The sequence below is a fragment of the Vulpes lagopus genome, chromosome 4 (assembly GCF_018345385.1).
Source record: "Vulpes lagopus strain Blue_001 chromosome 4, ASM1834538v1, whole genome shotgun sequence".
Taxonomy (NCBI): Eukaryota; Metazoa; Chordata; class Mammalia; order Carnivora; family Canidae; genus Vulpes; species Vulpes lagopus.
In genome coordinates this window covers 42,186,643-42,207,680 of record NC_054827.1, presented here as the reverse complement: position 1 = coordinate 42,207,680, position 21,038 = coordinate 42,186,643, and the positions used below count along the sequence as shown (strand labels likewise).

The 21,038-nt window shown below is 49.1% G+C and overlaps 1 protein-coding gene across 1 annotated transcript in view; it reads left to right on the top strand.

Annotated features, from left to right (window-relative positions):
* Positions 1-21,038, top strand: part of DPP6 (dipeptidyl peptidase like 6) — an 826,517-nt gene that overhangs the window by 35,001 nt on the left and 770,478 nt on the right. The gene's annotated exons all lie outside the window — the stretch shown is intronic.

The following is a 21,038-nucleotide window of genomic DNA, read 5'->3' as shown; positions in this document are numbered from 1 at the left end:
GCAGCCTCTCCAGGGGAACTAGGGCATCGGTTCATTCAGCAAAGCGGTTACCAGCTCCTGTGGAGCAGCAGCCATTCTTCTGGGTTTTTGACATTCACAGACCACATTCATTGCTTCTTGATCCCAACGTAATCTGTTACCTGTCACTGATCACATCCATGTTTCTATCTTGGGCTGATTTGTATGAGTAAATCACATCACAACAGAAACTGCTTAATTAATTTGTGAGATTCTATTACAAATTGCTTGAAATCACATTTCTATCCTAATAGGAGATTAAAAGAGAATAAAACCACCCAAAACCCAACTTCTGTGTAAGAAATTGGATGCATAATAGAGGTGCCTTCAGCAGGGGGAGGGCGGTATCTGCCCTATGTCACCCGGTGGGCTGGGGTTCTCTCCACTGTGTTCGTGGTGTTTTCGGATGATGGTGTGTTTTATTTGGGTGGTTCAGATGTCTGGAATGGGGAGTTGGTGGAAGTTGATAGGTATTTGGTATTTAATCAAAGGACAAATGAAGTGTAAAACAGTTAGCTACACATTTTTCCTCCTAATCTTTTCCTTACCTATGATGCAAAACAAACAAAAAAAGCCCCAAAAACCAAAAACCAAACTACCCTGATGCTATGTGTTTATTACAGAAATTGGTTGTTATATGGACAGGGATTAGAAAAATAATTTTCTGTTTAGAATTTCTCCTTATACAGCATTCAACTCCATCAACTCAGAGCTGTTCCTAGGTCCATTGGAAAAACGCAGATTAAAAAAATTGTATTTGTTACAAAAATGTTTCCAAAACATTTGGAAACAAAAGTGTTTGCAGAAATGTTTTTATAGGAAAAAAAATAATGTATTTTACTTAAAGCTCTCATTACAAAAAATAAATACGTGCATGTGCAAATTTTAAGAAATTCCACTGTGAAAGTTTGTGCGGACCTCTGTCATGCTGATATGTGTCATATTCAAAATCTCAGTGGGCACCTTCTGGTTTATCTCTGGTGCTTGTATATTTAGAATTTTGCATATCATGAATGAGATCATAAATTCTACTTCAGTTTTGTTCATTATAACATGTACTGGGAATGATGGGTGCCCCAGAGATTGGCAACTAGGTTACTGAGTGTGTGAGCAAGAACGACATCCTGTGGACTTAAAAATGATTATGTTCTTACACATTTTTATTGTGGATGAGGTGAGAAGTCTGGAGAGATGCAGAGTGCAGAGAGGAAAAGTCACAACACTGTAATCCTACCACCCAGGAAAGACTTACCATAAATACCATATTATACTTTTTCCTGGGCTTTCTCTCTTATATATAAAAACCCTCCTTAGAAGGTTATGGTTGACAGTCAGGCCAGCCTGGTGGGTGAGTCTACACAGAGGCTATAGCTAGAGGATCTGTGGGAAAGAACAGAGTGAGGTAGGTGATGGGAAGGTTTGAGCAAGGGGTGTGGTGACCAGACCTAGTTCGGGAAGAGACCATAGGTGGGCAAGGGTGGGAGCAGAGAGACCTCTCAGGAGTCCCTTTCTGCAATTTGGCCAAGACACAATTGATGGGGGCTCAGAGCAGGGAGATGGTGCTCAGGTGTGGGAGCAGGATCTCTAGTCAGCTTAGCTGTGGGGCTGAGATTTGGAGAGGGCCAGGATGACATGGAGATTTGGGCTGGAACCTGGAAGGAATAAGTGCATTTGGTTGGGGTTCCGTGTGGCACATGCTGAGTTGGGGTGACTGCCAGCCTTTGGGAATGAGATGTTGCAAACAGGTGGGGGCCGGGGGACCTCCTTTCAGGGACCGTCAGCAGGTAGAGGAGATGCACAGCCTTGAGATAGATAAGCTGATGAAGGGAGTGGCTATGGATGAAGAAAGGCAGAGAGAATAGGACAGTAGGAAGGCTGTTGCGACATTTGCAAAGGGCTGTGGGGAAAGGAGCTGCGACGCTTTCCTGTGGCACCAAGCGGGAATGATGATGGCCACACTGCACCCTTGTCTGGTCTCTCAATTACTATTTTTTTAAATCATGGCCAATTGGAATTTTTTTTCTGAATTATTGTTTGAGCTGTAATTAACTTGATTGTTAGACAATCAGTTATTAGGGTGAATTTTCATTGAATGTACTAGTCATTGGCATTACTTCTACTAAAGTGAATTATCTGTTCATTTTCTATAGTGCTGTGTCAAAGAGATGGTGTTTTAGTCTATCACAGTGGAAACCATGAGACATCTGTAAAGAGCACAGCATGATGGGGGTGGCTATTTGGGAATATTGATAGAATTCCTATCCTTGCATCATCTCTTGTAATTCTGCAATGAATGATTCAGGCTCCAGAACTTCAGTTTCTGAAAGTGGAAATTTAGTGTTGAATAACTTAGTCAACTGTGAGTAAGCTGAGTGTTAATGGAAGGGAAGCAGTACATCTCTTGTTGGTCCCAGTGTGGAGCAACCAGTTAGGGTCACTGGCCAGCCTTGAAGTTAGGACTCTTGAGTGTAGGAGGCAGTTCTATTTCCTTGTTACCCTTTTTCCTTAAAGCCAACTACCCTTCCCATCCCTTACCTGACTCCTCTGTCAGCAATACAACAAAGTGATAGCATCATTCGTATCCAGCATATGAAATACATAGTGACAGTTGTCACTTGGGAGTCATTGTCTTTAGGGAAGATGACATAGTTTCCATGCTTGGCCACCTTTGCCTCTCCCTGCAAGGGCCTCGTAGGGTCCCAGAAGACATCTTTTAAAGCATGGAACATTATGATTCACCTGCCAGCTCTCACTAAATCCTCTAATATGATCAGCTCAGAAACCATTTGGTAGGCGGCTCAGGGAGGCACATGTTAGCATCTGGAATTGCCTTTAGAGCCTCGGGTATATCCTCGGCATATATTCTCTTGAATATCTTAAATCCTCAAAAAAAAAAAAAAAACCTTCGAAAGTCATTCAGTGCTGGAAATTGGGGTGAGCTTGATTTGGGGAAATATTTGCTGAAGTTGGCTTAGGATAAGCCAGCAATGGCAGCCGTGTTCTGCACACACAGCCTGTTCCAGAACAATGTGACTGATTTTCTTGTATGATGCAGAAAGCAGTTTTCAAAATGGAATTCCAAAGATAGTTTGAATGGTGGCGGCAGTGGCATCATGAGGATGAGCTTGTCTGTCCCAAGGTCACTCTTCCGCAGGAAAGGACATTCACCTGGATGTGCGCCTTGGTTGCCTTGAAAAGTTAGCAAGACCGGAGTCACAGTCATGAACTCTGGGCTGTGCTGCGGAACCAAGAACACCGATTACTTACCGGACACTGTTTAAAATCACCACGGATGCATCCCATTGGACAAAAGATCATGTTCTTCACTCTCTAAAAGAAAGTTGAATTCAGCATTTGAATGGATAAGACTGTCCATGTCACAGAGGAAAAAGGTCTCCACCCACTCAGTGCCTCCCAGGAGCCGTGACAGTGGCCACCCTAGTGAGCAAGAACATTGTTCTTTGTAGAACAAAGTAGTTAAAGTATTTCATGGGGTGGGAGGGGGGATCCCTGTTTCAGTTTCCAGTGCTGTCAGCCATGGTAGAGGCCCTTCTGCACCTGAGCACACAAATTCTTTGTGCAAATGACTTTTTGCTGGACAACAATGGGTCAGAGCGCCACCCAGCTCGTGGGCTCTGCAGCCCACTGTGCCTTCATCTGCCAGTGCCTGGCCTGCTGGTCCTCGGCCACCAGGTCTCCCCAGGCTGGCTGGCGGTGGTACTGTGGGGTGGTTGATCTCACAACAGCTTGCCAGCAACTCTTTCTCCTGGTGTGGCTTCTGGTCAGACCCATACAAGGAACTCTGGGTCATTTATAGAGGACACGAAGGGGAGCTGGAGAGGCCAGAGGAAATCTTCTCCTTACTTTGTTGCTACTTGCCTTTGGTGGATCATTTCATTTATAGAAAGTATCGACCACCGACATCCAAGAGGGAAATGTCTTCTGATTGACACGGGTTTTTTTGCTTTGTCACGAGCACATTGAGAGAATGTCAGGGGCTAAAGGGACAACAGGTCACTTTGTCTTCTCTCCTCTCGCATGAGATTGAGAATAACCCAGATGGAGGATCTGCCATCAGAAAAGAAGCATTGTTCATTAGATGTGCTCTGGAGCTAGGGGAGAGGTGCCTGGTTCCCTAAACATATAGCAAGCAGGAGATTGTCATGGTTTAAGGAACATTGGATGGGATCCCAGAAGCCTGGTTTCTAGTCCAAGATTTGCCATCACGGTCTTTGTCCTCGGGATGTACCTGTGTAAGCTCTCAGCTTCCTCAACTGTGAACAGGATTTTTTTTTTTTTTTTTTTTTTGCGATGTGGGGGGAGGGTATTGGCTGGTGATCTGCAAAATCCCATTCAGCTTTAACTTTCTCTGATTCCATGAGAATTGCTCCTCAGTTTGTCTTATGGCACATTCCTCTCCTCGCTCTATTTCTGCTTAGAACAGAGAGCACTTTGTTGGGAATTTCCAAAAAGGTAAGTGTGTTCACTTCTAGCCCTGGCCAATTCAAAGAAACCTTTGTCCAGGTTGAAAATCTAAGTTCCTAATAATTAGAAGGAAAAACAATACAAAAACATCCTTAGTGTCTTTATCAGCACAGGGAACCTTTTACCATCTTAAGTTAGTTTCTTCAGATGCTTCACTGAGTATCTGGCATTGAACCAGCCTCCCGTCACACATTGGTCAGCAAAGAGGAAATGAGAATGTGATCCTTTCAGATAATGTGGAAAGCTTTTCTCTCCACCACCCCATGCCTACCTTTTGTTAAAATATTTTTAATGTCCCACATTCCCATTCTCTGTCTGGAACACATGCACATACACATTCTTGCGCACACGTACACACTCACAGTCGGGGTCTTGAAGGAGAGAATCTATGACAGTGCAGGTGGCAATACAGACACTGATTTGCTAAAGCCCCGTTATTAAAAGGAAACAGAGCATAGCCTAGGTGGCTTTCGGGAGCCAGGGAGGCAGGACCCAGAACACTGTGCCTTTCAATGGATACTGTTCATCAAATCAGATGAGCCAAGCCCTGGCAGCCCTGGGGATGGGATGTGTGATCATTCAAAAATGAAAGTTTTGCCATTTTGGCAAAGGTGCAGGAGACTGAGAGAAAGCACCGTAGGCCCTCAGAGGAGCACCAGAGACAGTGGGTGGGTGACTGGCTAGTGGCCAAGCCCGTCCTGGTGGATGGTATGGAAACTCCCAAGGAAGGGCTGACTTTGAAGACAGAGATAGCTAAATAAACTCATCACTTGCTGGGCTCAGTGGACAAGTGATGGGGCAGGCAAAGGAGAGAAGCAGACAATCAGTTTGGGGGACCCTGTGGGGGGGGGAATGGGCCAGGAATCCTGTGTCTGGGAAATGGTCCCATGGGGAAGACCATGTTGGCTTGGTAGGAGGAAGAGTGAATCAGAGGTCCTGAGGGGGCAGCCCTGTTGCCATGCCAGGCCACGAATCATGGCTGTAATTGTGTGATTCATCCGCCTAGAATAGACCACTGTCTGTAATATCAGTGCTGAACACCTGGCATCACAGCCCTTCCCATATCAGCCCGAGCCCACCCAGCCTGCTCTCCCAACTCACAGCCCAGGCTAGACCCTGCCCTAGCCGGCCACTCTCACGAACACCCTGCTCATTCTCCAGGTACAAACAACAATGGTGAAGTCTCACATGTTTTTGTTGAGTCTCCAAGGCCACCCTGGGAAATATGTGATAGTAGCCCCACTGAACAGATGAGAAAATCCTGAAACCCATGTGGCAAAGCCCCAGACTGGCCTGGCTCTGGTCTGCTCTGCAGCCCTAGCACCATGCCACGCTGTTCTCGGGTTCCCATAACCTCTGGCTTCTGCTAGAAGGCTGATCCTGGAAGACCTGTGGTGGCCCAGGCCACCTTCCCCTCCTGGACTGCGCTCAAGCCTGCCATCCAGAGACAGCCTGATGTGTGGTTACAGGGAAGCCTCTGTCGGGATGGTGTGCTCACTGCATTGTCCCATGCTGCCCTCCAAAGACCTGATGCTGAGTGATGTTCATAGCCACCAACCTGCATGTGACAAATAACTAATGTGTAGGCTGAAATGTTACTTCGTTTGCTCTTATTTGCAAGGACTCTTGTGCCACAGGATGCCCTCAGGTGAGGACGGGGCTAGGTACAGTGGAGGGGAAGGTGAAGCTGGTCTGTCCATCCTGGCTTCCAGTTTTTTCCAGAAAATATGTAGGTATCACAACGAAGCACAGTAGGATGCAAGTTTTCTTTGGAAGCTTATCAACCACTGAGTGAAGACAATACCTAAATATGAAGATAAGCCATATTGTAGGCAGTGCAGAAGGAATCACCTAGCCATATAGGAAATACACTTTCTTTTCTTTTTTTTTTTTACATTTTTAAATTTAAATTCAATTTGCAAACATAGAGTATAGCCCCCAGTGCTCATCCCATCAAGTGCCCTCCTCATTGCCCATCACCCAGTCATGCCAACCCTCCACCAACCTCCCCCTTCCCAACCCTTTGTGTGTTTCCTAGAGTTAGGAAGCTCTCATGGTTTCTCCCTCTCTAATTTTTACCACTCAGTTCCCTTCTCTCCCCTTATAATCCCTTTCACTATTTCTTATATACTTTAAATGAGGCCAGATGACTCATGTTATGAATGGAACATCAGTAAGGGGCATGGGCAGAAGAGGTGGTTGGCAGGCTCAGGATGGAGAACTTAGGCCAGATGCTGTGATGCAGACAAACTTCTAACCTGATTGCCTCCAGCTCCTCCAGGGAGCACAGCTGTGTGACAGTGCCCATCTCCTGCAGCTGGCTGTAGCCCCTATAACTGAGCAAGTGTCTCTAAGATGGGGGAGGAGGTGACATATGGCACTTCCAGTCCTGCCTCCAGAATCAGGAGAGAACACCTTTCTGTCATTCAGGCCCCTGCCTGTGGTAGCCTGAGCAAACTAATGCACCATCCAGAAGACAGTGCGATTCCTCAGGAAGAGGAGGATGCCTGAAAACCTTGGGACTGAGGTTGACCTCAGGTTGGCTTTCAGACACAGAGTGATTGGTGGTGGACCAGGATTCCCACGTGAGAGGCCCTAGGGAGGCTCGCGTGAGTGATACCAGCTTTTGGGAACCATATTGGAGGGTGCGACATGCTTGATGTCAAAGTATCTTGCCTCAAATTCTGGGGCCACTGAGGATAGGCAGGAATTCTAGAACGTCTCATGAGCCCCGTGCTACTGGCTACCAAATAGTGAGGAGATGTGGGGTTGTCAGGTTCTTCTAGCTAATGGATGCCTCAAATGAATTTATTACATAAGAGCAGCCCTATTCCCTCTTAAATGTTTGCTATAACGAAGGAGTTGTGCTATCCAGGTCTTTGAGACGCCTCCTTTCTTCAGTGTGCTCTTTCATGTTTTTCCCCCTTCATTGCTGCCCTTGATCTGCATTTTAATTTGATTCGATCTGGTAGGAGGGTTCACCGGGAAATGTGCTCCCGGAGTGGCCTTACGGGGGGTTCCTGAGCTGCCTGTTAGAGAGGGCTTCAGGTGGAGCAAGAGTGTACCTCCTCTGGTTAGGACAGGAGGGCATTTCCACAGGCTCCCTTTCTCTCTGACCTCCCTGGCTAGAGTGGCAAGTAGATCCTGAAGACTGTAGCATGTGCCTTGTGCCTGGTATCCGATCGACCTCCCTGTCTCCTCTTCTCTTTTACCTTCATCCTGTTCATACATTTGGCTGGGATGAGCAGCTAAGCCTTTCAGATCTGGGGAACAGGGAACTCCCCTTCTGTACTGAACTTTGTCATAGGGTCAGCTAACAACACCCATAAGGAATTGCTGGATTTATCCCTGGAAGTTTATTTATTTTTTATTTTTTTTAATTTTTATTTATTTATTTATTTATTTATGATAGTCACACACAGAGAGAGAGAGAGAGAGAGAGAGAGGCAGAGACACGGGCAGAGGGAGAAGCAGGCTCCATGCACCAGGAGCCCGACGTGGGATTCAATCCGGGTCTCCAGGATCACGCCCTGGGCCAAAGGCAGGCACCCAACCGCTGCGCCACCCAGGGATCCCTATCCCTGGAAGTTTAGAGCAGGCATTCACATCCTTCTAGGATGAACGAAAGTTTCCAGGGTAGAGAACCAAGCCTCTAAGTCTCAACAGAGAAAAGCAAGGAAAATGACATTTGATCTTCCAGAAAACCACAGGAGTCTTTGTCTGTAGGTGACAGGATGCTAGAAAAAGCCTAATAGATGAGTTGAGAAAATGCAGCATTAATCAGAATGGGTGATAAATTCATCACATGTGTGCATATAGTATCCATGGGCGGCCCCGTGGTGAGACCAACACTGTGACTGGTTAGCATGACTTCCCCAACATCTGTCTCTCCTCTCCTGGAAATTCACTTTTTAGAGTCCTGTTTTCAAGTCCTATCCCTTGAAGAAGGAAAGCAAAGAATGGTGGGAAAATCCACACACACACACACCCAGACGCGAGTGTTCCTCAGGACAGGGAGCTCTGTTAGGTCCTCTGAATTGTCATGTTGCGGAGTGCACAGAATGCCTGATTGAATCTCATCACTGTGATGGTGGCTAGACATACTCAATTTGGCCAACCAAATCCTTTAATTAAAAATTCTCAGGCCGTACACACAAAAGCACTGTTTTCTGCTTACATCAATGCCAACATAAAAGTAGGTTTTCATTCATTTGTGTGCTCTTATCCTTCAAAGGTGGTTCCTCCACTCCCCCCCCCAACTTTTACCAAATGAAATGCATTTTCCTGAGCTATCACTATAATTCTCTACAACCAGAATAAAAATACTCAGTAAGAGGAACAATGATGTCATTTTTGATAAAACGATAGTTCTATTTTTTATTGCCTAGAAGAAGGTACACTAAGATCATCATCCATTAAATTAGAAACGGAGCCATCACTCTCACACTTTATATATAGTACAAACTCATTATTATCAGTTAATATTGACTCAATGCTTAAAATGTTCTAGGTACTACAGAGTCTACAACTGTTAAGTTTTAGCTTTGTGTAATTCTCTTCTGACAGCCAAGAATTATTGTCTTATTTATTCAGCAAATATTTATTAAGTGCTGCTCTGTGCCAGAGCTGTGAGCAAAACAGACATGGCCCCAGGGCTCGTAGAGTACACAGGTTCACAGTCTAGCAGTGAAGGCAGGCATTTAACAAACAATCACTGAAATTAGTCTTAAATTATAGCTGTGATGGGGACTCAGAGGTATGTACGGGATGATGAGAGGATGGCAATGAGGGAGGTAGATCCAGCTGTCGTTTGGAGAGCTCCTGAAGCCCTGGGTCTCTGAATGGCTCCGTTCATTGACGTGGCGTTTATTTGAAAGTACTAAGCCCTGTGCTAGATTCAGGTAGAGAGGAGATGGACAAGACCACATGTTTATTCTCAGGGAGCTCCCCACCCAGTGAGAAAGACAGGTATGAAAGCTAATAAGCACAGAGAAGTCTGTGACATCACTGCCCACCCTGCTGTGAGAGGTCATAGGCCGGCGCTCCTTGTGGAAGAAGCCCCAAGTGACAGAGACACAGGCAGATGAGCCGGTGGGATCTCCGAGGATGAGTTGATGACAACATGAAGGTTTCTCTTCCTAAGCTAGAGGAAAGAAACATTACCATCATCCTATAACAAGGAGCATCATCAAAGAGAACTTTACTTACAGAATTTATGGAAAGTAGAGAAGTCTGGTTCCTATTTTGACCTCCTGGCGAGGTAGCCAGGATGAGAGATGGAATGGCTTCTTCCCACAAATAAGGTCACGCTAACTATGAGTCAGGGCACCCTAGCTTCTTTCTAGTTCTTTCCATTCGGCTTACCAGGAGGAGCCTGAGCCAGTTCCTGCTGGTGGAATGTAGAGCACCCATAGGAGGAAATGGGGGGAAGAGCACCCGGCTGTGCCACTTCAAGCTGACATGGACCCATCTTCCATGCTGACTGGAGGGTCAGCCTGAGTATTGGTAGAGGATAGGGAACATGGATTTCCATTTGCAAATGAACCCTAGGCCTTGGCCCCAGTAGGATTAATGCTAATTACACAAGCAGTAACTTCCGTGTCCGGGCTGAGTAGACCAGTGCTGTGCAGTGATGTGGAGTCTGCAGGATGCTAAGAATTAGTGGTGCACGGCCGTGCACTGAAATAACCTGTATGGGATTGTGGGACATGACCCGAGAAAGGTGAAGGGGTTTACTCCATATTTGATTAGCTGTCAGTCAGCAGAGGAAGGGGACCATGGTCTGCAGCCTGACTGCAGAGTCTGTGTATCCATTTCCTCTTAGGCTCCATAGGACGCATCCGAGCTCTAGTGTGCAGACACGCCGAGGGCCATCCCCAGCACTCTGCCTTTAGAGAAGAGTGCCTGCCTGGCAGGGGCTGGTTGTCATCCCAGCTGCCACTGGAAGCAAGCTTCATGTCCACTTCCCTGCACCCCCAGCACATGTAGGATCTAAATAAAAGCTGTGTATTTGCTAAGCATATGCTGCTTCAAGACAGGTTATCTGGTGTCTTCTTTCAACCAGGTTGCTGCTCCTAAAAGTCTCCCAGAGAGAAGTTCTAGAGCTTCTACAGTCGTTATGGGTCAGGATTTCTGCATGTGGGAGAGATTCAGGGGTGCCGAAGATAGGTATGGTTTCTCTTCCGTGAGTGGGCAGATGGCATCAGGAACTTTCCTATTGCAGGCCAGAAAGTTAGCCATGGGTGAAATAACTGTTCCACATGGATTTCATGCAGTGAGGTTTCGTGCACACTCAGAAGTGGGCCCCAGGAAATAGGTTTCTTCTGGGAAGGAAGTGAGCTGGTGTATATTAGGTGCGTCACACACAGCGGTGGTGAGCATGGAAATGAGAACTTGGAGTGTTGGAGCATGTTGTTGTCATAAACCAGCTGCTGTCAGTGCCAGATCTAGTCCAGTTGCTGAAGCACCTGTGGCCCCTGGATGCCAGGTGGACACACCTGGACAGAAGTGGTGTTTTTCCTCAAGCCAGCACATAAGCTCTTCAGCCCCCTGGCTTTCCCTGCTGAGGCTTGTCGTGAGGGGTGGTGGGTTCTGTAATGGAGCAAAGACTGGAAGTTGGGTGGGTGAGCTACTCTCTGTCATCCAGGCCAGAATGAATCTCAAGGTGGACACTGCTGGACACAGAGTGCCCCAGGGAGCTCCATCCCTTGAGTGAATTTTTGCATAAAAGAAAGAGGAAAGGAGGAAATATGAGCTTACCACCTTCCTCTGCCCCAGCCCGAGTGCCTCTCCTAGCCTCGGCTGCCCATGTGTGCCGCTCTGGGTGTTTTCCAGAAATGTGCCTTTCAAGGATAAGGTTTTCAAATTGTGTCAACCCTACAACTGGAGACATATTAGGCACTCAGAACGAGATGAGAAATGAAAACCTTTTCAAGATAAGATAGATTTTTGCCACTGCAGCCTCTGAATGAATAATCAGAGGAGTTTCCAGAATATGTTAAATAAGAATCAGTCTCTTCCTCTCTGTATCTCTCTTTTCTGTTTCTCCCTAACCACCTGCCCTCATGTTCTGAGAAAACCCAGTTTCCATGAAGCCTTGACACCTCGTATCTCGCCTATGGCAGTGAGAAAAGGGGAGTGTGGCGATGCCGGGTACCTCTGAACAATACTGTGCTGGTAACAAAGTCCTCTGGTGGGAAGATGTTGATGCCACCGCAGTGCTTGTTTCCATAAAAAGAAAGCGTGGATGGCGACCCATCCCTGCCGTGCCCTGACACCCCCTTTATTAAATATCTTCATGCCAGGTGTCGCCCCGTGTCCTGGCCTCCCTACCCTCCCATCCTTCCCGGGCGGGCCTCTGTGTCTTCTCTGAGACTTACAAGCACCCTCCCTCACACCGCACACCTCACCTGCTGGTCAATGCCGAATTCCTAAGAGGCCCCTAAGCCTTTTCATGACACTGTGTGACAGAAAGCACCAGTGCCCTGGAGAGCCAGAGATTGTGGCACCTGACCCCCGGAGGCCCGGGCCCTCACTGAGTCTCTGCTAGGGAGCCACACGTGAGGAGTGGACAGAGGAGTGAGTGTAGGGGTGCAGCTGCCCGAGGCCCCAGGGAGGGCAGTGGTGGGGCGCTGGGTGAAGGGCAGGCCAGGAACACAGTCTGTAACGTCAGCATCTGTGTCGGGGGGCGGCCCTGATCTGCCCAAGGGCAGGTCCTAGCTGCCTCCGTGACCTCTCTTGAGGCCGCATCCCTGGGCCTGTGGGTCCCCCTGACTCAGGGGGACCAGCTCGGGGTGCTCCTGGTTCTGCCTCTCCCCTCCCACCTCACAGACTTTATCTTTTGCCTGCTGCCCTGTGCAGTAATCACAGAGCACGTGATGGACTGGCCCTGGGCTGGCGGTCAGACAGCCACTGGATGGGTGGGCTCACAGCTGACCTGCTGGCAGGACATCATTCCCAGGCAGGGCTGGCCTGATGCTGAACTGGGAGCCAGCCCTGAGTGAGACCTTGGCATGATTTCATAGCCCCTCCCTCCTTCCTCATATTGGCCTTCTGGTTCCCTTTTAGTCTCCCCATTTTTATGTAAGAGCCTGGTTCTGCCCCCAATGTCCACATATCCCTTGTAAAGTTCTATGTAAAAAGGCCCAACGGTGATGATTAGTTGTGGAACCAAATATGAAAAGCTAAAACTCCAAAGAAGTGAATCTCTAATGGCTAATTTGTGGCACCCGACCTGGCAGCTGGGGAGATACTTTGAGGCAAAGAGACCTTCGTCAGTCCCTCAGATTTGAGAAACAGATGTCTGCTGATGTTGAAAGTACAACCTGTTCAAAAGGATGGAGCGATCATGGAAAGTTCAGACGTGAGATTGGCTCAGTGCTCTGGACCCGGGTCAGGAAGCTCTCAGGGATTCTGAGGCCCAGGTCACAGCACTCAACGCAGGGGCCCTGGGCAGGGCTGGCCTCTGGCGCCTCTGGTTTCAGATATTCATTTACTTTCTAATGACTTGCCTCTGTTTTCCTTCCTTCCTGGTGTGGATCTCAGTTGCACCGCCCCCACCCGGGAAACCACACGCTCGGCTCCATCCAGCTCCTGCCGTGGTGTGAATGAGCAAGGAACCCAGAAGCGTTTTTCCACGCATTATTGCCAGAACCATGTGTCTGCCAGCCCCAGTGTTTATAAAAAAACAAAAACAAACAAAAAAAAATTGTGCTTCCCCATAAGCCAGCAGTTTTTATTAGGCACATAACAGAGTTTATATTTAATAATCTGAACACCTCCATACCCCTCGTCCAAGTGTTGCTGGACTGCAATTTTTTTTTACATTTTTTTAAAATGGAGATTTAACTTGCCAACATATAGTATAACGCCCCGTGCTCCATCCCATCAGGTGCCCTCCTCAGTGCCTGTCACCCAGGCACCCCATCCCTCACCCCCCTCTCCTTCCGTAACCCTGTGTTTCCCAGAATGGGGGGTCTCTCATGGTTTGTCTCCCTCTCTGATTTTTTAAGAAAGATAATTTAAGGGCGTGATGCGTGCTGGCTGGGGCCTGAGCCAAAGGCAGCCCCGGTCAAGACTGCCGCATCCTGCTCCTGGCCCTCACCCTCTTCTCTGCAGACGCTGGTCTAGGGCTCCCTGTTTAGGCAGATGAGCATCTGCTGTGTACGTGGACCGCGAGCCAAATGGAGTAAGAGAGGACGCTGCTCCCAGCGTGTGAACAGTCCCCGGAATTATCAATTGAAACAAGATCGCAGGATAAAGCCCTGCCGTAATGAGCTTTGCCATTGCTTGGATTCCAGAACACCCCAGGCTCGGCTGTCTGGCCATGCTCCTGCCTGCTGACGGCGGGGCTGGAGGAGGGGACCCAGCCCCCGCCTGGTTCAGTGACATGGAAGCGGAGTCCTGGAGGACCAGCGGCTGTGAGAAGGGCAGGGAGCAGGCCGTTCCGGCAGGGAGAGGAGAGCAGTGGTGAGAAGGTCTGCAGGCGTGGCCAAGGAGCAGAGTAGAGACGCGTCTCACTGTCCTGTGGGCAGGGGGCTTGGCAGTAGATGTGAAATGAGGCGGAGGACCAGGAGGCTGCAGATGGCACGGGTTCCTGGGGGTGCTAACTGCATGGGGGTGACTGTCTCTTGTTTCTGGGAGATCACATGCTATGAGGCTGCAGACACAGGAATCTCCTTTGTGTCCTGGAGGAAACCAGGTGTGTGCCGCCGCAGGCCCTTTGCCTTTGCTGTGTCTGCTGCCTGGGGCACAGCCCATGCCTGCTCTGCCCGTGACGGGTTCTTCTCTGATCACAGGCTCTGAAGGAGCATTGGGATGTTGCTCACACTGCCGGTCTGTGCTGCGCCAGTGACTGCGTGGTTACCATGTGCTCCCTTCTGACTGCTACATTGCCATCTCCTTATGTGTCTGCTTGGGTGTCGTGGGTCCATCTCCTCCCTTCTCTGTTTTGCAGTTTCTGTGAGAGGACAGACATCTCTCCTAGGCTTCCTTCTCCCCCCCACAATGAACCATGCCCCACACACTATGCCACTGACAGATACACATAAGCATGTGAGAAGGTGGGAGACAGTGTCAGCATGGACCCCAACAGGGCGGGGGGGTGGAGTGAACACAGTGGACATGTTTGGAGAGGGAATGGGTGATGGAGTGTTCATGTCCCCCCACCCCATGTTCATGTTCTGAAGTCTAACCCCTCCCCCCGTGTGATGCTCTGGAGTTGAGGCCTTGGGGAGGTGGTGCTAGGTTGTGAGACCCCAGGGGTCCCCCAGCCCTGCACCTGGTGCAGACTCAGCTGGGAGACAGCGTGTGCGCCCCGGGTCTGAGGCTTCTCAGGAACCACCCTCGCATGACCTTGACCTCAGCCTGCAGGACCGTGAGAAGGAGGTGTCCATTGTCCATAGGCTGCCATCTGTGTGCTTTGTGCTGGCAGCCTGTGCTAGGCAGGTGTCTTGTGACACTCGGGACTTCTAGAAGAATGGAGACAGCCAGGGGGTCTGGAGATCCCGTTGAGGAGTGGGATGTGCTGGGCAGTGGGGTGGAAGGCAGAGGCACTTGGAGGCAGGACCCAGGAGCCTCCCCAATTCTTCTTGACTTGGGGTAGCTGTGCCCTGAGGAAAGTTAGGGAGCCTTGCTCCTTCTGGTGATGTTGCCCGGAGTGAAGGCCTAAGGGTGGCTTGACAGCTGGTGAGCATGAAGGTCACAGCCCGCGTGACACAAGGGGAGTGACTGGTGACCTTGTGATGTCTGTCCTCCCCCACCCCCCTGCCCTGGCCTGCATTCCCTGTTGACCAAGCATTGAATTTTTCTCAAATCCTTGTTCTTATTGACATACTGAAATATCGATTCTCCATAAGGTTAGCACCTTCTAAACAGGGCACATCCGGATTTCGTGTTCCCCGGGCCCGTGAGATGGACCCTGGAGTCCAAGGTAGGACTTCTGTATCCAGCGAGCCTCATGTCAGAGATTCCAGACGGGGGTGAGGTCACCTAGGGCTGTGACTGTGGCTGCAGTTCAGGGTTAAGCAAGCACCAGAGGAGTTGCGGTTCATAAGGCTGTGTTAGCAGGCAGGCTCTCAAGAAGGGGTGGGGAGTCAAGGCTGGTGGGTCCGGGCAGCCCCAGGGAGATGGGGAGAATTTGGGGCAGAGAAAGGGAGCTTTTGGGGTATGTGTGGAGGCTGGATTGTGGAGGAGTTGAATTTTTCCTGAAGAAAATGCTAATTTCCAGACAGGTGATGAGCAGATAGCAAGGCTGGCGGATTTCTCCCCCATGGGTCCAGTGTCGGCCGTGTCTGTGCTGAATGTGTGCCACCCGGCCGGGGGACCCACATTGGCATGTAGGGAGTCTCTCCCGCAGAAGCAGCTTAGACCCTGCGCCTCTCCTGGACACCCTGTCAGCCGGAGGAATTGGGAAGAAGCCATCCACACCATCCTCTGGAAGTAACCACGGCCCATTTGGTGGATGACGCCCTTCAGGCCCACGTGGCCTATTGTGTCCATTGGCTCTTGTTTGGGCTGTTGTGGAAAGTGCCACAAACCTGGTGATGTTTGTAACAGAAGCGCCAAGCCTCGCAGTCGCAGAGGCCAGAGGTGGGGAGTGACGGCGTTGACAGGGTTGCCGCTGGGCCTGACAGGGAGGATCTGTGCCCGGCTGCCCCCATGGCTTGTGGTCCTGGGAGTTAAGGCTGCAGCATGTGACCAGTGGAGACGCAGTTCAACCCGTAGCACTTGCCACAGTTTTTGTCAAACGAGCCACTCTTGACTGAGAGCACAGCCTAGTTCCTATGCTGTGGCCACACTATCTCCTGTCACCATCAGGTAGCACTTCTGTGGTCCAGCAATGACAAAGGAAGAGGACAGAGGCCATTGCTTCCGTCTTGTTTTGTTTGGAAACAGAAGCATCGCTATGTTGATGTGTGTATGTGTGCACTCGTGTACCCGTGTGGCTGCGTTGATGACGCACAGACTATCTCCGTGAATTTGGGCATGTCACGGGAAGACCAGCAAGCCTGCAACAGTTGATTCTGGGTGAGACTTCATGGCTTTGAGAAAACCACTCCAAAATTTGAAGATTGACATTGAGGTGGATAAATGTGGCCTAGAGAGATTTTCTACCCTGTCTTCTTTACTGGGTTTCTTAAGGGTAAAATATGCACACTTACTAAAGAATATGTAAATTGTGACTCAAGGTGAAAGAAGCCTCCACCTGACAGTCATCTGTAAGACAGACCCCTTCGGCGCCGCTAAGCTCCGTGAGAGTGGGAATTGGGGCCGTCTAGAAAGAGCAGGGGCTTCATGTGCTCAAGCAGTATTCGACACTGTCCAGGAAGACGTTAGGGGGCTTAAGGAAGTGGGTGTCATCCAAGACCACTGAATGAGTTATTTCAGTTCGTACTTGGAGCATGTCGTTGGATCAAGCAAAGTTAGAAGAGGATAATGTGTGGTCTGTACTCTTAAAAAGCTCACAGCTCACTTTCCATGTTTGTTTTTTTAAGATTTTATTTATTCATTTGTAAGAGACACGCAGAGAGAGGCAGAGACACAGGCAGAGAGAGAAGCAAGCTCCTCGCAGGGATCCCGATGCGGGACTCGATCCCAGGACCCCGGGATCACGCCCTTAGCTGAAGGCAGATGCTCAACCACTGAGCCACTCAGGCGCCCCATCTTTCCATGTTTTTAAAGATAAATTCAAAATATGCACACCGAAAAGAGTAATGTTTGAAGGAATGAGTTACAAGCATTAGCCGGAACTCATTTGTGACCTGGTGCCATCCTGGCACTTGGAGATGCTGCTGCTCTGAGGCTTGTTCTCCGGGCTCCTGGAGCAAGTGACCCCCGCCCTGCACGCTTGCACCAGGAGCGGGGTGTGCTTAGACTCCTCATCATTCTTGCACACACCGATGGATATTTTGGAAATGCAGCTGTTAAGCACAGCAGCAGAGATTCAATAGGATAGCTTGGGGTCCTTTACTATGAGGACTGGAGGCTGTCAGGACGAAGCCCCGATGTGTGGACTCTGCGGGCCATTTTCCCTGATGCTCCTGCTGTAAGGCCTAAGTGGACCCAGCCCTCACTTCCCTGCAGCTCGGCTCCTTATTCTCCAGGCACCAGGAGAGGGGTTCTTAGGACTCAGGAAAGGACTTGTGTGGCCTGCAGTCTCTGCCCTGCTGTGAAAGCCTGTTTGACAAAGGTATTTCCTAGACCGTGCGCTGGCTGTGTAGCCCACTGCGTGCTCGTGTAGATGCCTGCGGGTACAGAGCCGCGGGGGGAGGCGGTGGGGAGACTGGTTTGGTGTTTCCTCCAGAGTGAGTGAGCTGATTTCTCCACTCATCTAAGGGTTAGAGACTCTCTTTTTGTTATTCCAGCTCTGGACTGTAACTCCCCAAACTCTGTTCCTTATAAGCCTTACTTTCCTATAATCACTTAGAAGAAGAATTCAGCGTCATCTGGCTAACTGGGGGAGGGGTGCGAGCAAACGCCCGAGTGTAGAAGCAGACCGCTCCTCTTGTGTGGAGCCGAAACTGTCTTGCAGTCGGGACGCAGATGAGGAAACCGCACCATTTGGAGGGTTTCCGCAGGGTCTAGAGGATGCATGGCCAGCTCTGATCGTGGGGTTCGGTGCTGGATTGTTGCTAAAATGCAGTCACCCAGCTAGCCAGTCCTTCGTGCTCTGCCCCCGGGGGCCAGTTCTGAGAACTGCAGTGGCTGAGCACTAAAACAGCCGTGTGGCCCTGCGGGGACACAGCGGAACAGTCATGACAACAGAGTTTGTTATGGAGACTTGTGATTTAGTCTCGACTGGAGATGGGAGAGGCGTTCCCAGGAAGTGCACCTGAGTTGACCTGGGAGTGAGGCCTAGGCTCTCATGGGGGAGGGAGAATTTAAGAAATTACAAAGAGAAGCTGAGGCTGGTAAGTTGCCAGGAGTTTGTGGGTAGCCATGGTGTAGCAGGGCCTCTGGGCTGGGGTGGCAGGGGCTCCGGGGCAGGCAGCAGCACACATGAAGGCAGAAGGCCCAAGAGAGCCACTGGCGGAACCAGCTGGAGGTGAACGTGTGGGACGAGTGGCAGGTCAGAGTCGGACCAGGGCCCAGAGCCTGGATGTACAGACCATCCCACCTGATATAAAGGGATTTTGCAGGGCTGGGGAGCCATGGGGTGACTCTGAGTGAGGCAGTAACAGGATCTTGTCTGCTTGTCAGGATGTTGCTGTGGGTGCAGAACAAACCTACGAGAGGTAGAGCTGGCGAGAAGTTTGGGAGCTTGGCTGCCCCCAGGAAGGTGTGTCCGGAGTGCAGGTGGACAGGGGGGCAGAGGTGCTCTAGACTTAAGGCTACAATTGCCTGCTGGCAGAGACATCTGGGCAGCTTAGCTTCCTATTTCCTGCTTTGGCAGCTGGCAGGGTGCCGGCCTTGTTCCCTGAGAACAGCGAATGGAGATGGGGCAGGGGATGCAGGGACGGGAGGGTCAGACCCAGGCAGGTGACACTGACAGGATGCATCAGTGGTGGGATGGGAGGCAGCTGGTGGGATGGATGGAGTGGAACCTACAGAGAGACATGACCCCTAAAGACGCTGTTGGGGATGTTGGTGTGGGCATGCACGTGACCTTGTGGAGAGCTTGGAGGCATGAGCCGGGGACCCAGGGCACGGCCATCACCAGGCAGGTGACACATCAGGGGAAGAAAAGAGCCATGGGACGTGATCAAAGTGAATGTGGTCACAGGGAAGATTTAGGAGGAAGGAATGGTCCAAAATGCAGAGGTCAAGGAAGGCTAATGAAGATGCCTGTGTGGCAAGAGCCTCAGAGGACAAGGTGGTGTGGATACCACCAACCAACACAGCGACTGAGCCAGCAGGATTGTGGCTAGCCACAGAAGCGTGAGAAGAACCATTGAGAAGGGGTGTGTACACACCCGTGTTCGAGGGTGAGATGCTGTTGGATAGCCAGGCAGGAGGAGGGCATGTAGGACATGGTAGGAATCGTGTTTGAATACAGAGTGAGTGCTCCAGTGATGCCAGATTAAATCCAGTTTTCTGCCACTTGCATTACTTCTGTGTAGCTACCATTCACCAGTAACCGGCATTGATGTTGTCAAATAGATATTATTGTCCCCACTTTACAGAGGATTTAAAGTAAGTCCCAGAAAGATTAAGCAACTGATTCAGTCATATGGGCAGTTGCCGTATCATTGGGTGAGTCTTCCTGGGATTCAAATTCAGATTTTAATTCTCCGTAGTATACAGAAATCAAATCAAATGTTTAATTTTTTTTTTTCCTTGAGAGGACTCTATCAAGAAGGGCAATTTGTTTTTGGCAAATCCTGGCTAGGATGTGCCCGGAATTTATTCATAGCTGCCGACCCCTGGAAGGGCTGGGATGTAGGGAACCGAGAGTCGTCTGCGTGCCTCTCATGGGCATATTGACTCCATCTAGTGAAGAAAGGACATCTTGAAAGGCATATTTATTCCCTTACTACACTCCGTACTTATTTTATTAATAGTTTATAAGTCTCAGCTAAATCTCTAGGGCATGATAAATCATATCCTTCACCATGAGAACTTGAAATGAAAATAAGCATTCAGTTATAACAATTTATGGCGAATGCTTAAAATTTGTATACCCCGCAATCTTTCAAGGTCTTGTCAAGTACAGAAGTCAGTCAGATACAATTTTGAAAGGCTTACTGTAGAAAGCTCTAAATCTTTGCATAGTCAAGTGTATCTTAATGCAGGAGAAAATTATTTTTGTGAATCTTTTCCTAGAAGAATTTTCATGTTCTCTTTTATAATCTTACAATGCGCTGAGGTGGGGGAGAGATAAAAGCCCATGTTTATCTGTAGCTTGCAGCACTGAAACGTGGTCGTTCAGAAGCCATTCTTCGAAAAAAATAAAACCTAAAATAAAAAAAACTAAAATATAAAAAACTAAAAATAAATATTAATATTGCCATCATCGTGTCTCTATTTGGTGGTCTCACCTACTTCTCAAAACATTTGTTCATCTTCCTTTAAATTTCCAGAGTGCCCTCAAATCTCTATTTCATTTTATCCTCAAAACCTGCAAGAATTAAATAAGGATTTGTGTTTATCACTGCCACTTTACAGATAAGGAAACTGAAAACAAAAAATTTGGGGTAATTTGTCTAAGGTCACACAGCTGGTTAGAGATAGAGAACTTGGGCGATGACAAAGATCTCCCCACATCTTTTCCCCCCTAAATAAAAGATGTCTAATTCCTCTGCTCTTTATCCTCAAAATACCATGTGTTTTCACAGAAGCTGGTTCAGCTGTGGTGGCTCAGAAGATATTTGGTGTCTAGGAGGAGATGGGTATTGAGGAGGGTCCTCACCTTGCCTCCTCTGCTAACTTACTGCACCATCCAGGCAAGTCTCTGATTTTTTTCAGAGTCCCAGTTACCTCCTGTATAAAAGGACAGACCTGGGCTGGGAGTAGTCCCCTGATCACCTGGATTAAATTCTGGGATTTGAGATTTGTTGTTGTTCTGTGATTTATCAATCATAGTTCCTCAGACAAAC